A 15,834-nucleotide genomic window follows, 5' to 3' on the forward strand; every position below is an offset into this window, starting at 1 on the left:
TTGAAGAAAGAGAATTTCTCTAGAGATAGGTGGGCTGGGCTTGTGCTCCCCATCCCCACCCCCAGGATCCAGGATCCCCTTTTCCTCAAACCTAAAGAGGAAGACTTTGTGAGATCTTTTTTTTTTTTTTTTAAAGATTTTATTTATTTATTTGACAGAGCGAGATCACAAGCAGGCAGAGAGGCAGGCAGAGAGAGAGGAGGAAGCAGGCTCCCTGCTGAGCAGAGAGCCCGATGCGGGCCTCAATCCCAGGACCCTGAGATCATGACCTGAGCCGAAAGCAGTGGCTTAACCCACTGAGCCACCCAGGCGCCCAGACTTTGTGAGATCTTTTGGAGAGTTTAACAACTACTCTGTGATGTAGTGTAGATACAGAGAATAAGGGTTGAAGGTAGAAATATAGGAGAGAAGACCACTTTGGATCCTAAGTCCTTTCAGGGTGTATTGGGTATATGAGTATTTCCCCTGGACCTGATTTGTGTGGAGAGAGAAAAAGAGGGAGAGAGGGGGAAAGAGAGATGTTTTATCAGTTATAGTTGAAAAAAGCCCAAGTGAACAGAAGTTAAATAGGCAGTGTGGTAATACATAAAATGTGGTTATGATTACAACCCACTTGTGGTGTTTTTTCACTACATTCATTGCATCAATAAGCTTGCTTTCCTTACTTCCCAGGTGTGTGTTTGTTTATATCTGTATATACCTGTTCGGTTTTCTCCTCTTTTTCAGAATTTTTCTTGACTTTTGTGTTTTCTGCTTTGCACTAACATCATTATCTATTTGCAAATGTCTCTAAGCAATTCAGTTTCTAAATTCAGCATCTGCTTCCTTTATATTCAGTGATAAAACAAGCAAAGTTGCAGCATCAAAGAAAAATTACTAGTCAAAAGATCTGAGATTGTTTCCCCTTAAAATGAGGTGTAAAAAAATCATGATCTTTTTTGGAAAGCACCAGGGTATGAGCCTGCTTTGAAAAACACCTGCTTGCAATTTAGCCACTACAAGTTCATGAGAGGGGTGTTTATGTAGCATTACTCAGGACTTTTAGAGAACACAGGCTGTTAGAACACCAGAATTTATTTTCTAGTTAAGCTTAAATCCCAAGGGAAAGTATCCTAAGAAAATGTCTAAGTGTGAGTGTTTTTTTTTTCACTGTGGTTGAAAGCGTCAACTAAAATATTCTAAACTAAACAAGAATAGCAACAAATTTCGAATATGAAAAGCCCTAAATGTATGCAAAACTTCATCTTTAGCCTGTTTATTTGATATAAATTTGTAAATCCCATGTGATTTCACCTCCAACTTTAGTGATTTGTTTATGGCACTTAAATTGGTTCTTTCTTTCAATTAAATTATTTTGATAGAGTTTAATTATTAAGAAGACACAGAAAAAATGTTAAGTGAAAGTGGAAAATAGCTTTAAGGGGCTCCTGGGTGTCTCAGTCAGGTAAACTTCTGTCTTCAGCTCAGGTCATGATCCCAGGGGCCCAGGATGGAGCCCTGTATCAGGATCCCTGCTCACAGGGAGTCTGCTTCTCCCTCTCCCTCTGCCTGCTTCTCCACCTGCTTATGCTCATTCACTGTCAAATAAATAAATAAAATCTTTTAAAAAAAAGGAAAATAGCTTTGAGAAAAAATTTGTGTTGGTTTTCTTTTCTCTCACTGCCCACCCTGCACAGCCCACTCCTGCTCGGTGGAGCAGTTGTAATGGCAGAGAAATAATCTAAGCATAGGCTGCTACAGATGCTCTAATGCAAAGCCAACTTGAACAGCTACCAGTAGAACAGGGCTCTCTGAGTCAGTGTCAATGAGCTGCCAGTGCTACCATTTGGCAGAATGTTGAGTGTGCAATACTGAACAGAGGAGAAAATCTATGGGATAAAGGGGAAAGTACCCATATTAAATAGTTGATACAGAAAGAGTAAGTTCAAGGGAAAATCAATAGGACAGCAACATTTAGAGAGAGAGAGAGGAAGAAAGAGAGAGACAGAGAGAGGAAGATAAGAAAGAAACAGGCAGAAACTGTAAACTAGTCACACAAAACTGAATAGGTCTAATCCTACAGAGTACATTTATTTGAGAAGAGTTAAGTTTTCTGCAAAGGCAGCAATGTCCATTCTTTGCTCTGGTTACCCTGGCAACATGACTCTTTTCTTAAGATAATGCTATTAAAATAAGGAAAAAAACTAACAAAAGTGATGTGAAAAGTGATTAGAGGGCAGATCTCAAGCCACCTTAGATTGTGCCCCAGGGGAAAATTTGAAAGCTATTTGTTCCATAAAGGAGTGAAATCATGAGGAAATTCACTGAATTAAGCAAGGACAAGTAGACTGGGTTGCCTTCAAATGTTTTTCCTGTGTGCTGCACAGTTCCACTCTTGGACTGAGACAAATAGAAGCCCTGCCTGCTTTGTCGTGCACTAGAAGAGGCCCCACTCTGGTCTCCGTTCAACTTCATGTGCCTGGGAGGTTGGGGGTGAGGTGGGGGAATAGCCAGGGCTTCTGGGATATGGGCACTCAGAAACCATACTTCACCTCCAGAGCATGGTCCTTGTTCCCATATGCTGGAAATCCAAGCCCAAATGGCTTCAAGTCTGTTTTCTGGATCTTCCTGAGTCCTGTATAGGATAGAGTACCCACTGTTGTGGGTGCCTCTAGGCTCGGGTGTCAGCCAAGGGGAGATTATTTGTGGAGACTTTGGACAGATTTGGACGTCCAGGCTGGGGTGCTTGGCCTCATAGTATAGGATCAAGGCAAGGCTAGAAGAGAGGGGCATACTGCATAGCCACATTTGGTGTATAGCCACTAAATTCTGTCCTTCCAAGTAATTTTGAGGAATGCCTTTTTCAAAGTGAAACATTAGGGCATACTTAACTCTTTGTTATTTTCAGTTTTATGAAATATTTAAGTGTTAAACATACGGAATATGAAACTTCATTTCTGTTCTTGTCCTGGTCTTGCAAATATCAAAGGCAGACTTTGGCTGCCTGTCACAGGTCATTGCACTTAACATTTGTGTTGGCAATTCTTTTTTCTGTAAGTGCTTTAAAGGCAAAGATGAACAATAACCCACATGCATTATGAATACTCTTAGAATATTATTTGGAAAATCTGTAAGTACTGATTTAAGATGATTCATCTTATTCTTATGTATGCACAAAATTCCATAAGACCTTCTATGCATACTCTCATTAAGGACTAGAAAAATGAGCAGACCAGGAGCCAAAAGAGAAAGTATTTGCAGAGGTAGCCACATGGATCTTTAAAAACTACATTAAAGAATGAAACACAAGAGTTATCATTGTGAACGTAAGTCCAGCAAGGCGCAAAACTTTAAAATATCATATTATTTTCACATTTTTAATCTTAAGAATCAATGCTGAAAAAGTGTGACCTAATGCTTCTCAATAGACATTTGGGGTTGGTATCTTCCTTATAAGTATTTTTTTCCTTAGTGACAATAATGATATTTTTAAAATATCGTCCCCACCAGTTGATCAAAAGATGAAAAGAATGTGAAAATATTTTGAAGCTGTTTTATAAACCTAAATATTTTATATGTGTTAAATTAAATCAATAAAACAATTATATGTGTATATGTTTTACAGTGAAACTGTATCATATAAATATAAATACTAACCTAATTATAGTAAACATTTATGAAAATGCCTTTGAGATAAATGTTGCATTATTAGCATTGATTTTTAATATATTATAATGGTAAGTAATGATAAGAAATGTCTAAGGCACATAAGCTGGGATGTCAAATCTATTTCTCCCTCACATTGAATTATAGTAGTTTAGTATAACCTTCTTTGTGCAAGCTATTTGTATAATCTCTACCTTTTAGAATCAAGTGCCAAAATATGGTGGCATTTGCCAGAAATAATGTTGCAGAGAGCTAAATGACAGTCAGTGAAGGACCCTGGGGATACATAATGAACAAGCACAGAGAAGATTTTTCTTCCAGTAGAGCTTACAACCTAGTAGGAAAAAGGTAATGAAGAAGCCCTATATATTAATAAACATGTATAATTTCACTTATTCAGATAAGTGCTTTGTGTGAAAGGAACACGGTGTATAGAGTATCTCAAAAAGCAGTGGTTCTCTACCTTTAACCTACATCTTAATCTTGTGGAGGGCTTAAGTTATTGTACAGAAACTCCAGAGCTTGATTGTGCACATCTAGCTACTTCCCAGGTAAAGCCAATGCTACAGGTATTAAAAACAAACAGACCAAAAACCAATCTGTCATTAAAGAAAAACAAAAACAAAAACAAAAAACTCCACCTAGATTGGGAGATGACTACTCCTACATTTGTATACAGTGTGCAAAAAAATTTAAACTCAGCAAGTGCAGAATAAATGTCTATCTATGGATTTCAATTATGTCTTTCTGTAACATATTCCCCTTAGCAGGAATTTCATTCTTCTTATGACCATTTCTTCAGATATGATCCTGAATTTACTATGATGAGTACAATCTATTGGTCAGAAAACCAACAAGTAGTAGTTTTATGACCCAAACTACAAACTCTGTATCCTCTTTTCTCTTTTATTCCTGTCATTTATAAAATTATATTTTAAGGTAATTGGAAGTGCAGAGAATTTCCTATAAAATTACATGGATTTGAAATGTCGATATGTCAAAATATTGCAAGCTACAGCAAAATAGTTAAATGATGGATACTTAATATTTGTAATATTCTACACCTACCCTATCTTTCTTATCTTTGAGTAAGGATTACCCTATTCAAACTGAAATATGAAATACCAAATATTAAAGCAAACTGAAAGATTAAGCATTATACAAATATAATACCATAACAAGGTCTTATGGCTATTCTTACTATCATTATATAGATAGGAATATAGAATAAAAATTTAATGTGGTTATAATTTTATAATTGTATTTATGCACAATTTTATATTAATGAAATGAATGATTAAAACAAATTTTTTGAAATGGAGTTGTATATGTATCAATAAATTATTCACAATTTTCCCTGTAGGCTGCAACTACACAATGCAACAACACTATAATTTTCAAGTAATGAAACAAATGACCTTTGTATGCACTTAAAAGAAGCTATTCCTAAATGTTTCCTTCAGGCTATTAAGTTGAATCAAAATTCTTCAGTCTGACATTTTTTCGGATTCTACTTGCTTTAATAAAACTCAAGTTTGTTTATTAGTTTAATCCTAAATAGCGACTTTGAAAAAGAGTAACCTAATGCTTCTCAAGCATAATTTTGCTCAAAGGATTTCGGTTTTAAGAATATGTGTTGGGACGCCTGGGTGGCTCAGTTGGTTGGACGACTGCCTTCAGCTCATGGCATGATCCTGGAGTCCTGGGATCGAGTCCCACATCAGGCTCCCAGCTCCATGGGGAGTCTGCTTTGCTCTCTGACCTTCTCCTCGCTCATGCTCTCTCTCACTGTCTCTCTCTCTCAAATAAATAAATAAAATCTTTAAAAAAAAAAAAAAAGAATATGTGTTAGCTGGCAACTAATGACTGACTAATGAACACATGTCTCACTAAAAGTAATATAAAGTAATATATGTACCAAAGTATAAATAAATCAGTATGGAATGGGCCATAATTAATGCCACTCACATCTATACAGGATAACTAAATAAAAGTTGAAAGTAATTTATGTATTCTTGGTACAATTTCTATTTTTTAAAAGATTTTATTTTTAAGTACTCTCCACACCCAACATGGGGCTTGAACTCAAGATCAAGAGTCAAATGGACTACCAACTGAGCAGGCAAGGCAGCCCTGTACAATTTATGCTTCCTATTGTTATAAAAATTTGCAGGAAAAAAAATGGCATAATGAATACATTAGATCTTTAATTCTGATTTGATTAATTTGTCTTTTCTATATAACCATGACCCGTGGTAGTTGGGATGGAATGCAATTAGAAATATTGGGAGTTGAGTTATGATTAATTTTCATATAAGGAAATGTCCCAAAAGAGGTAACAGAAATTTTCAAAATTATTAAAATGAAAGTCATGAGGGCACCTGGGTCACTCAGAGGGTTAAAGCCTCTGCCTTTGGCTCAGGTCATGATCCCAGGGTCCTGGGATCAAGCCCCTCATGGGGCTCTCTGCTCAGCAGGGAGCCTGCTTCCTCCTCTCTCTCTGCCTCTCTGCCTACTTGTAATCTTTGTCTGTCAAATAAATAAATAAAATCTTAAAAAAAAAAACATAAAATGAAAGTCATGAGACTCAGCTATATTGCCATCTCTAGAAAATTGTTTTTTGATCCAAACTGTTAGACACAGAGTGGATTACATGTCCCCTCCTCAGTAGCATTCAGTGCTTGACTCTGGTGTGATCTACCACTATGTGTTGGTGATGCATATGCACTTATCTGTCCACTCTATTGAACTGTGAACTCCTTAGAGACTTTGAATATATCTTACTCACTTTCACCCTTCCCCTTCTTTTTTTAACTTTATTTTAATTTCTAGTAATGCTATGTTTTTAGAGCAATTTCAGGTTCCTTGCAAAATTGAGGGAAGATACAGGCATTTTCCATATACACCTAACCCCACACAAGCATAGACTCCCTCATTATAAACACCATTCACCAGAATGTTGCATTTTTTTAACTACATTGACACATCATAATTATCAAAGTCCCTGGTTTACATTATGATATACTAATGGTGTTGTACATTCTGTGGGTTTGGACAAATGCATCATGACATACAACCACCATTATGGTGTCCTACAGAGCATTTGTCCTGCTGTGATGATCCTCTGTGCTCTGCTTATTCGTCTTCCTTCCTCCCACTCCAAGACTTTGGAAACCACTGATACTTTATTGTCTCTGTAGTTGTCTTTTTAAACAATATTTTATTTAATTATTTGAAAGAGAGAGAGAGAGCTAGAGAGAGCATGAACAAGGTGGGGAGAGTAGAGAAAGAGAAGCAGACTCCCCACTTAGTAGGCACTGAGCAGCAACACTCCCCACTTAGTCCCTGATGAGGGAATCCATCCCTGGACCCTAAGATCATGACCTGAGCTAAAGGTAGATGCTTAATCGACTGAGCCACCCAGAGGCCTTCTATAGTTCTTTTTTAACCAGAATGTCATATAGTGGGAATCAAAATCATACACTATGCATTTCAGACTGGTTTTTCTTTTTCTTCCCCCGCTCCCCTCCAATCAGTAATATGCGTTTAAGTCTTTTCATAGCTTCCTTGTTCATTTCTTTTTAACGCTGAAAAACATTCCATTATCTGAATGTACCACAGATTAAGCTATTCACCCAATGAAGGACATCTTTGTTGCTTTCAAGTTTGGGCAATTATAAATAAAGCTGCTATAAAATCCATGTACAGGTTTCTGTGTAGATCTAAGTTTCCATCTCCCTTGGGTAAATACATGTGTTTGCAATACATGCGTGATCAATAAATGAGAGTACTGCTGCTCCACATCCTCACCAGCATTTGGCTGTTGTCAATTGTTCAGGATTTTGGTCATTCTAATAGCTGTGTAGTAGTATCTTATTGTTATTTTAATTTGCATTTTCCTGATGACTTATGATGTAGGGCATCTTTTCATGTGTTTATGTGCCATGAATATCTCTTCTTTGGAGAGGTTTTGTCCCATTTGTATGTCAAGCTATTTGTTTTCTTATTGTTGAGTTTAATTTAACAGCTCTTTGGATAACAGACCTTTATCAGACACCTCTTTTTGCAAATATTTTCTCCCAGTTTGTGGATGGTCTTATTCTTTTGACAGTGTCTTTTACAGAACAGAAGTTTTTATTTTAATGAAGTCTAGCTAACCAACTATATTTTTCATGGATCATGCCTTTGGTGGGATAGCTAAAAAATCATCTCCATGCACAAGGTCATCTAGGTTTTCTAGGTTTCTTTTATATTATCTTCTAGGAGTTTTATAGTTTTGTATTTTAAATTTAGATCTGTGATCCATTTTGAGTTAATTTTTGTGAAGGCTGTAAGTCCTGAATTCATTTTTCTTTTCTTTTCTTTTTTTTTTTTTAATGTGCCTACTGCTTTGTTCCAGGACTAATTATTGAAAATATAATCTTTGGCCTATTGTATTTCCTTTCTCCTTTATCAAATATGAGCTGACTATATTTATATGGGATCCTATTCATTTTTATAGTTCAATACCCAGCACTGTGTCTGGCACAGGGTGAGTTTTCACCATATTTTTGTTCAATGAATGATGAATCAATAAGCAATCTTAGATTAATATTATATAGGTATGATGTTTTATTTATTCAATTTCTAAGTTTTTTTAAAGGCAGGTGACAAAAATGCATATGAAAATAAAAAAGTAAATGAAAGTGAGCACTCTGAAAGAAAAATGATTAGAATAGTATTAATAAGCAAACAACATAAAGGAAAATTTTTTAAATGCTAATGCTAGGTTAGTATTTAGATCTTAGCATCTTATTGGCTACATTAAAAAAAGGAAAGGCTGTAACAATTATATAACATTTTGGAAAAGGCAAAACTGTGTGACAGTAAATGATCAGTAGTTGCCAAGTATTGGAGGGTGGAGAAGGTGTGAATAGTAAGAGCACAATGAATTTCAAGGCAGTAAAAGCACTCTGTATGATAATATAATGGTGGATACATGTCATTATACATTTGCCCAAACCCATAGAATATACAACACCAAACCCGAACTGCAGTGTAAACAATAGAATGTTGATTATGATGTATCAATGGAGATTCATCAGTTCTAAGAAATGTGCACTCTGGTGAAAGATGTTGATAATGGGGGAGTCTATACATGTTTGGGGACAGAGGGATATATGGGAAAGCTTGGAATGTTCTCTTCAATTTTGTGGTGGAATGTAAAACTGTGCTAAACAAATAAACTTTTAGTTTGTTGACAAATAGTAGATTAAAAAAGGAAAGGCTGTTGATAAGAATGAACTCTATGATAAATAACAAATGTGTTGATTTGCAGAGAAATATAGTTAAATTAAATTTAGTAACTAGATTAAAAAAAGAGAAACTCTTATTATGTTGTTAGCTATTGGTGAAAGTTGAGCTCTAAGAGTCTCATAAACTAAAGCAAAGGGAGAAACATAACCTTAAGATTAGACATAATTGTAAAAGTAATTGTTTGGATTTTTTGAAAAAAAAAATCCTTGATGCCTCTTGAAGGAACACTGTGTGATATAGTAAGAAATATCCTTTAAAAATCCCTATAATGATTACAAAGACAAATTTTATATAATGGTTCCTACAGCATCTTTAATCCAAGCTGAGCTCATGAAGCACAGGAAAGTCTAATCAAAGAAGTTAAGACATCAAAGCATTGAAGTCCAAATCCAGAGACCCTAAAATATAGTATTTATATAAGATAGTACCTATTTTCCATATCAAAGGTGATACATGATTCAACACATCCTCCAGGAGTAACCCTATTAATAGCAGCCACCAGTTTTATTGGCTCATTTTTTTTTTTTATATTGAGGAGCAAAGAGTACGATATCATAGTCTGTGGAAATCTAGAGACCTGGAAGTCACTCTGTTGATCAAAGGAAGCCCTATGGTGTGCCTGAGTGCCTCAGTCAAGGAAGTGTCTGACTTGTTTTTGGCTCAAGTCATAATCTTGGGGGTCCTGGGATGGAGCCCCAGGTTGGGCTCGCTGCTCAGCAGGAGTCTAATTCGAGATTCTCTCACTCTACCTCTGCTCTTGCTCGCTCCCTCGCTGTCTCTCTCTCTGTGTCAATAAAAAACAATCAACTCTTAAAATAAAAAAATAAAAGCAGGCCTATATGCTTTATAATAAACTTAAAGTAGTAAGGATGGTTGATATCTAAAATGAACATTAGATTTCAAACAAGGAATTAAAGCTAAATTAGTTGTAAAATATACCCTAAGGTAACTAAACATATTAGCACACCGGATACAGTTGTTGGATATAAGCCAATTAGACATTGGAGAACATGTGCTAAAAACGGATTTCAGTTTTAGAGTAGTTGATTCTAAGTCATTCTATCTGATAGTAATTGTCAGCCACTAGATCATGATAATGAAGTCATGTTACCAACATGTTGTGGATACAGTATTTTTATTGTTGTTATTTTTTAAGTAAACTCTATCCCCAATGTGGGGGGGTCAAATTCATGACCCCAAGATCAAGAGTAACACACTATACCTACTGAGTCAGACAGGTGCCCCTAGAACACGGAATCTTTTGGTTATCTACAGTTGTGACAACCATTCATTCAGTTTATCTAAGAGCTGTATTAAGTCATTAATCCAGCGTTAAAGAGAAGGAATGCTAAGAACTCTAATTTTGAGAAAATGGGGTTTGGTATATATTTCACCATTGTATCACCATAAGATTTGTAGGTAATAGAATTATGTATCTATGTATTATACTTATCTACATTGTGTAAATTATATTAAATAGAATCCAATATACTGTTTCAAAATGAAAGTTAAAAAAAGAAAATGAAAGTTATATGTGCAAAGTTTTAATGGTTTAAATCACTTGAAATCTAAAACTTCAGACAAAAATTATCATAATCATAATGTTATGCTTTTGCAACCACCTACATTTTTAGTGGATGTTTATCTCCTGTCTTTTTTTTTTTTAACAGTTTTATTTATTTCTGACAGAGAGAGAGAGAGCGAGAGAGGGAAAACAAGCAGGGGGTAGCTGGAGAAGGAGAAGCAGTCACTCCTATGAGCAGAGAGCCTGTAGCAGGGCTTGACACTAGGATCCTGACCTGAGCTGAAGGCAAAGATGCTTAACAGATGAGCCACCCAGGAGCCCCTTTTGTCATGTTTAAACAGAAAAAAAAAATCTCTATGACTGAATCTGAGAAGAAATAAAAACAAACACTAAAATATCTAAATTGTATATTTATCATTGTAAAAAAGAAATTTGTTTTTAAATTTGAAATCGAGACTAAGATCATTTTTCTAGAAAATACAAGTTACCTTTTGTCTTAAATTTTCAGAAATGTTAATTCATTTATTCATCAATTTATCAATTATTTAAGTGCCTATCAAACCGATACACTGTACATCTTAAACTTACACAATGTTATATGTTGATTATACTTCAAAAAAGAAAAGGAAAAGAAAAGAAAAAGAACATAACCCAGTGATGGGCAATGAAAAAACAAATCCCAAGTCTCTAGACCTTGGAGTTCACAGGTGATATAGTTAAAAGCCCAGAAATGGTTCACCAACCTGGCTCTCATCCCTTCCCCCCTTTAACTAGTTGTGTGACTTTTGGTAAATTCTTTAACAAAATCTTAGTATTGTCATTTAAGATGAGAACCTTAGAGGCAATAATTTTGCTTCACAAGATTGCCTTGAAAATTAAATGAGATAATGTGCTAAACCCATTGTTGGAATATTAGCTCATGGTAACCCTTTACCAATATCTTCTAAATGTTATAAAGGAGCATAAAAGGTCTGAATGATGCTTAGTCTGGCTTTGTGGTCCACGGTGAGTCAGCTCTACAGCAGGGAATGAGGAGGAACAGTTATTCTGGGTGCAGTCCCAAAGAAGAAAGTGACTGTTTTTGTTTGTTTGTTTTGTTTTTGTTTTAATTAGGTGCCTCTATGCATTAAGACCTGAAGAGATAAGGGAGCAGAGGTCCCTGTCATGGAGCTTATAGTCAATAATAAAGCAAACATCTGTCTCTGCCTCTCTCTGTCTCTCTGTGTGTGTATGTACGTAAAAATGTAATTTAGAAATATATAGAAAGCTTAATCAATATAATGGATATTGGGATGAAGAAGAGGGATGCTCTGAATAGAGGAAATTGTATCAAAGGTATCAAGTAAAATTTCACAGATGCTGTGGCATTTAAACTTCTGTCTAAATATAAAATTAGGAATAATTACTTGAAGAAAATACTAGAACTGCTATGAAATTATAAAGATTAAATGAATTACATGTTGCTTCTGAAGAATAAAAGAGTAGAGGTCTTATAAAAGTAGGGCAATTAAGACTATAGCATTGGAACAGAGGGTCAGTGGATCAGAATGGAAACCCTAGAGGTAGACCCACACATATTTGAAACATTCAACATATGACAGAGGAGCTTTGCAGATCAATGAGGGGAAAGAAGGGTTCTTCAATAAATGGAGCTGAAAATAAAATGGCAATCCATGTGGAAAACAGATAAAATTGGATGCCTAACTCATGTCATGAACCAGGATAAACTTTAAGTACATTAATGTCAACAACAAAACTTAAACTTTGAGCAGAAAAAATTGAGACATTCACAAGATACTGAATTAAGGAAAAATTCTAATTCCAAAACACTATACAAAAAAGAACACTGATCATAAAAGAAAATATTGATAATATTGACTATAGTATATTAACATTGAGAAAATTGATTCTTTCAAATATACCATAAAAAAGTAAAAAGAGAAGTTACAAACTGTAGATGTTCAAAGCACATACAGTGGAGAGATTAGTATCAAGTATATATAAATAACTCCTATTATTAATAAAAATCACAACTCAATAGGAAAACATGGGCAACAGACATGAATAGACATTTCTTATGAAAGGAAACACATAGAGAAAAACAACATATGAAGAATTATTTAATATCAGTTGTGATCAGGGAAATGAAGATCAAAGGTGCAATGACATTTATATTCATTCATTCAACTGGCAATAAGTAAAAAGGCAGATCATATTAATTGTTAGAATTGATGCATCTCCATGTTTCTTTTTAACTGAGGTAGAAGTGACATATAACATTTTATCAGTTGCAGATGTATCACACAATAATTCAATATTTGTATGCACTATGAAGTAAACACCATAATAATTCTAGTTGTCATCTGTGACCATACAAAGTTATATCTTTTTCTTATGATGACTTTTAAGATTCACTTTCAGCAACTTTAAAATATGCTAAAAGTATTTTTGATTATGGTTCTCATGTGGTAGATTATATCTCTGACTTACTTTTTTTCTAGATGCTTTTCATCTCTTGACCCCAAGAGATGTCAAGAGACATCTCTTGATGGTTGCCAGAGGGTAACCTTATATATATATTTGGATATACACCTTATATATATATATTTGGATAAGAGAATTTAGTATGTGTGTGTGTATATATGTATATATATGAGAATTTAGTATGCATGTGTATGTGTATACACACACACACACACGTATACTAAATTCTCTTATCCACTCATCCACTGATGGACACTTAGACTTTTTCCATATCTTGGTTAATATGAATAATGTTATAATGAACATAAGGGTACATATGTCTCTGAATTAGTGCTTTCTGTTTTATTTGATAAATACCTAGTAGTGGAATCCCTGGCATATGGTAGTTCTTTTTTTGTTTTGTTTTATTTTGTATTTAAGAACATCCATAATGTTTTCCACATAGTGGCTTTATCAGTTCACACTCCCATTAATAGTACACCAGGGTAATCTTTTCTCCATATTCTCACCAACACTTGTTATTTCAACACTTATTTCTTCTCTTTTTGTGTAGCTATTCTGAGAAGGTGATATCTCATTGCAGTTTTTGATTTGCATTTCCCTGATGATTATGACGCTTGAGCACCTTTTCATGTGCTTAATGTTAAGTCCAAGTGTAAAGTTTTGTGGTAATTTTAAAAATAGTGTCTTTTGGGGACGCCTGGGTGGCTCAGTGGATTAAACAAAGTCTCTGCCTTCAGCTCAGGTCATGATCTCAAGGTCCTGGGATCAAGCCCTGCATTGGGCTTTCTGCCCAGCAGGGAGCCTGCTTCCTTCTCTCTGTCTGTCAAATAAATAAATAAAATCTTCAAAAAAAATTTTTAATTTATTTTTTTGCAGAGAGAGAGAGAACATAAGTGGGGGAATGGTAGGCAGAGGGAAAAGCAGGCTGCCTACTGAGCAAGGAGAGTGATGGGATACTTGATCCCAGAACTTGGGATCATGACCTAAGCCACAGTCAGATGCTTAAACAACTGAGCCACCCAGGCATCCCAGGTTTGTTAATCTTTTGTTGAGGATTTTTTGCATCTATGTTTATCAGGGATCTTGGCATATAATTTTGTGTTGTGGTCATACTGTCTTCTTCTGGCCTTGGTTTCAGGGTAATTCTTATCTTGAATAATGAGCGTGGAAGTATTCCTCCTCTTTAATGTTTTGGAAGAGTCTGAGAAGGATAGGTATTAAATCTTTGATTACTTGTTAAAATTCATCAGTAAAACTATATTGTCCTGGAAATTTTTTTTGTTGGGAGTTATTTGATTACTCACTCAGTTTCCTTACTAGTAACTGGTCTTCTCAGACTTTATATTTATTCATAATTAATTCCTGGAAGATTGTATTTTCTAGGAATTTGTTCATTTATTCTAGCTTGCCCAAGTTGTTGGTGTACAATTTTACACAGTGGTTTTAATGATCTTTTGTATTTCTGTAGTATCAGTTGTAACTTTTTCTGTTTCATTTCTGAATTTACTTATTTGAGCTCTTTTCCATTTTCTTGGTGAGTCTAGCTAAAGGTGTAATTTTTGTTTATCTTTTCAAAGAACAAGTTCTTAGTTTCATTGATTTTTTTTCTACTGTCTCTTAAATCTCTAGTTCATTTATTTCTTCTCTGATATTCTTAATTTCTTCCCTTCTAATAACATTGGGCTTCATTTCTTCCTTTTTGAGTTACTTTTGATGTAAAGTTAGATTGTTTGAGATCTTTCTTGTTTCTTGAGGTAAGTCTATCTCTCTATGAACTACCCTCTTAGAACTGCTTTTGCTGCATTCAATAGATTTTGTTATTTTGTATTTTTATTTTAATAAGTTTTTAAAATTTTTTTCATTGATCCATTGGTTGTTCAGTAGTATGTTGTTTAATCTCCATGTATTTGTGATGTTTCCAGCTTTCTTCTTATAATTTCTTTCATACCATTGTGATCAGAAAAGATGCTTTACAAGATTTCAATCTTCTTGAAGTATTTGAGACTTCATTTTGTGGCCTAACATGTGATCTATCCTAGAGAATGTCCCACGTGCACTTGGAAAAGTATGTTAATTCTGCTGCTTTTTGTTGGAATATTCTGTACTTATCTATTAAATCCCTTTGGTCTAATGTGTCATTTAAGGCCAATGTATCTTTATTAAATTTTTGGTCTGGATGATCTATTCATTGATACAAGTGGGGTGTTAACATCCTCTACTATTACTGCTTTGCTTTCATATTATTAATGTTGTCTGTTATTATTTGCTTTGTATATTGAGTTGCTCCTATGTTATGTTCATAAATATTTGTAAATGTTAGATCCTCTGTTGGATTGACCCTTTTACCATTACATAATACTCTTATTTGTCTTTTATCATAATCTTTTTTTTTAAGTCTATTTTGTCTGGTATAAGTATAGCTATACCACATTTCTTTTCATTCGCATTTGCATGGCATGTCTTCTGTCTCTTTACTTTCAGTCTGTGCACTTACATCTGAAGTGAGTCTTTTGTAAGCAGCATAAAGATAAATCTCTTCCAGGGCACTTGGGTGGCTCAGTCATTAAGTGTCTGCCTTCAGCTCAGGTTATGATCCCAGGGTCCTGGGATCAAGCCCTGCATCAGGCTGCCTACTCAATGAGGGCCTGCTTCTCCCTCTCCCACTCTCCCTGCTTGTGTTTCCTCTCTCTGTCTCTGTCAAAATAAATAAATAATATCTTAAAAAAAAAAAATAAATCTTTTCCTTTTAATATGTTTAGGCAGTCTATGTCTTTTGGTTGGAGAATTTAGTTCATTTACATTTAAAGTAATTAATATGTATGTATTTCTTGACATTTAAAAAATTTTTTTCTGGCTCTTTTTGTAATTCTTTTATGTTTTTT

Source organism: Neovison vison, chromosome 11, assembly GCF_020171115.1.
Source record: "Neovison vison isolate M4711 chromosome 11, ASM_NN_V1, whole genome shotgun sequence".
NCBI lineage: Eukaryota > Metazoa > Chordata > Mammalia > Carnivora > Mustelidae > Neogale > Neogale vison.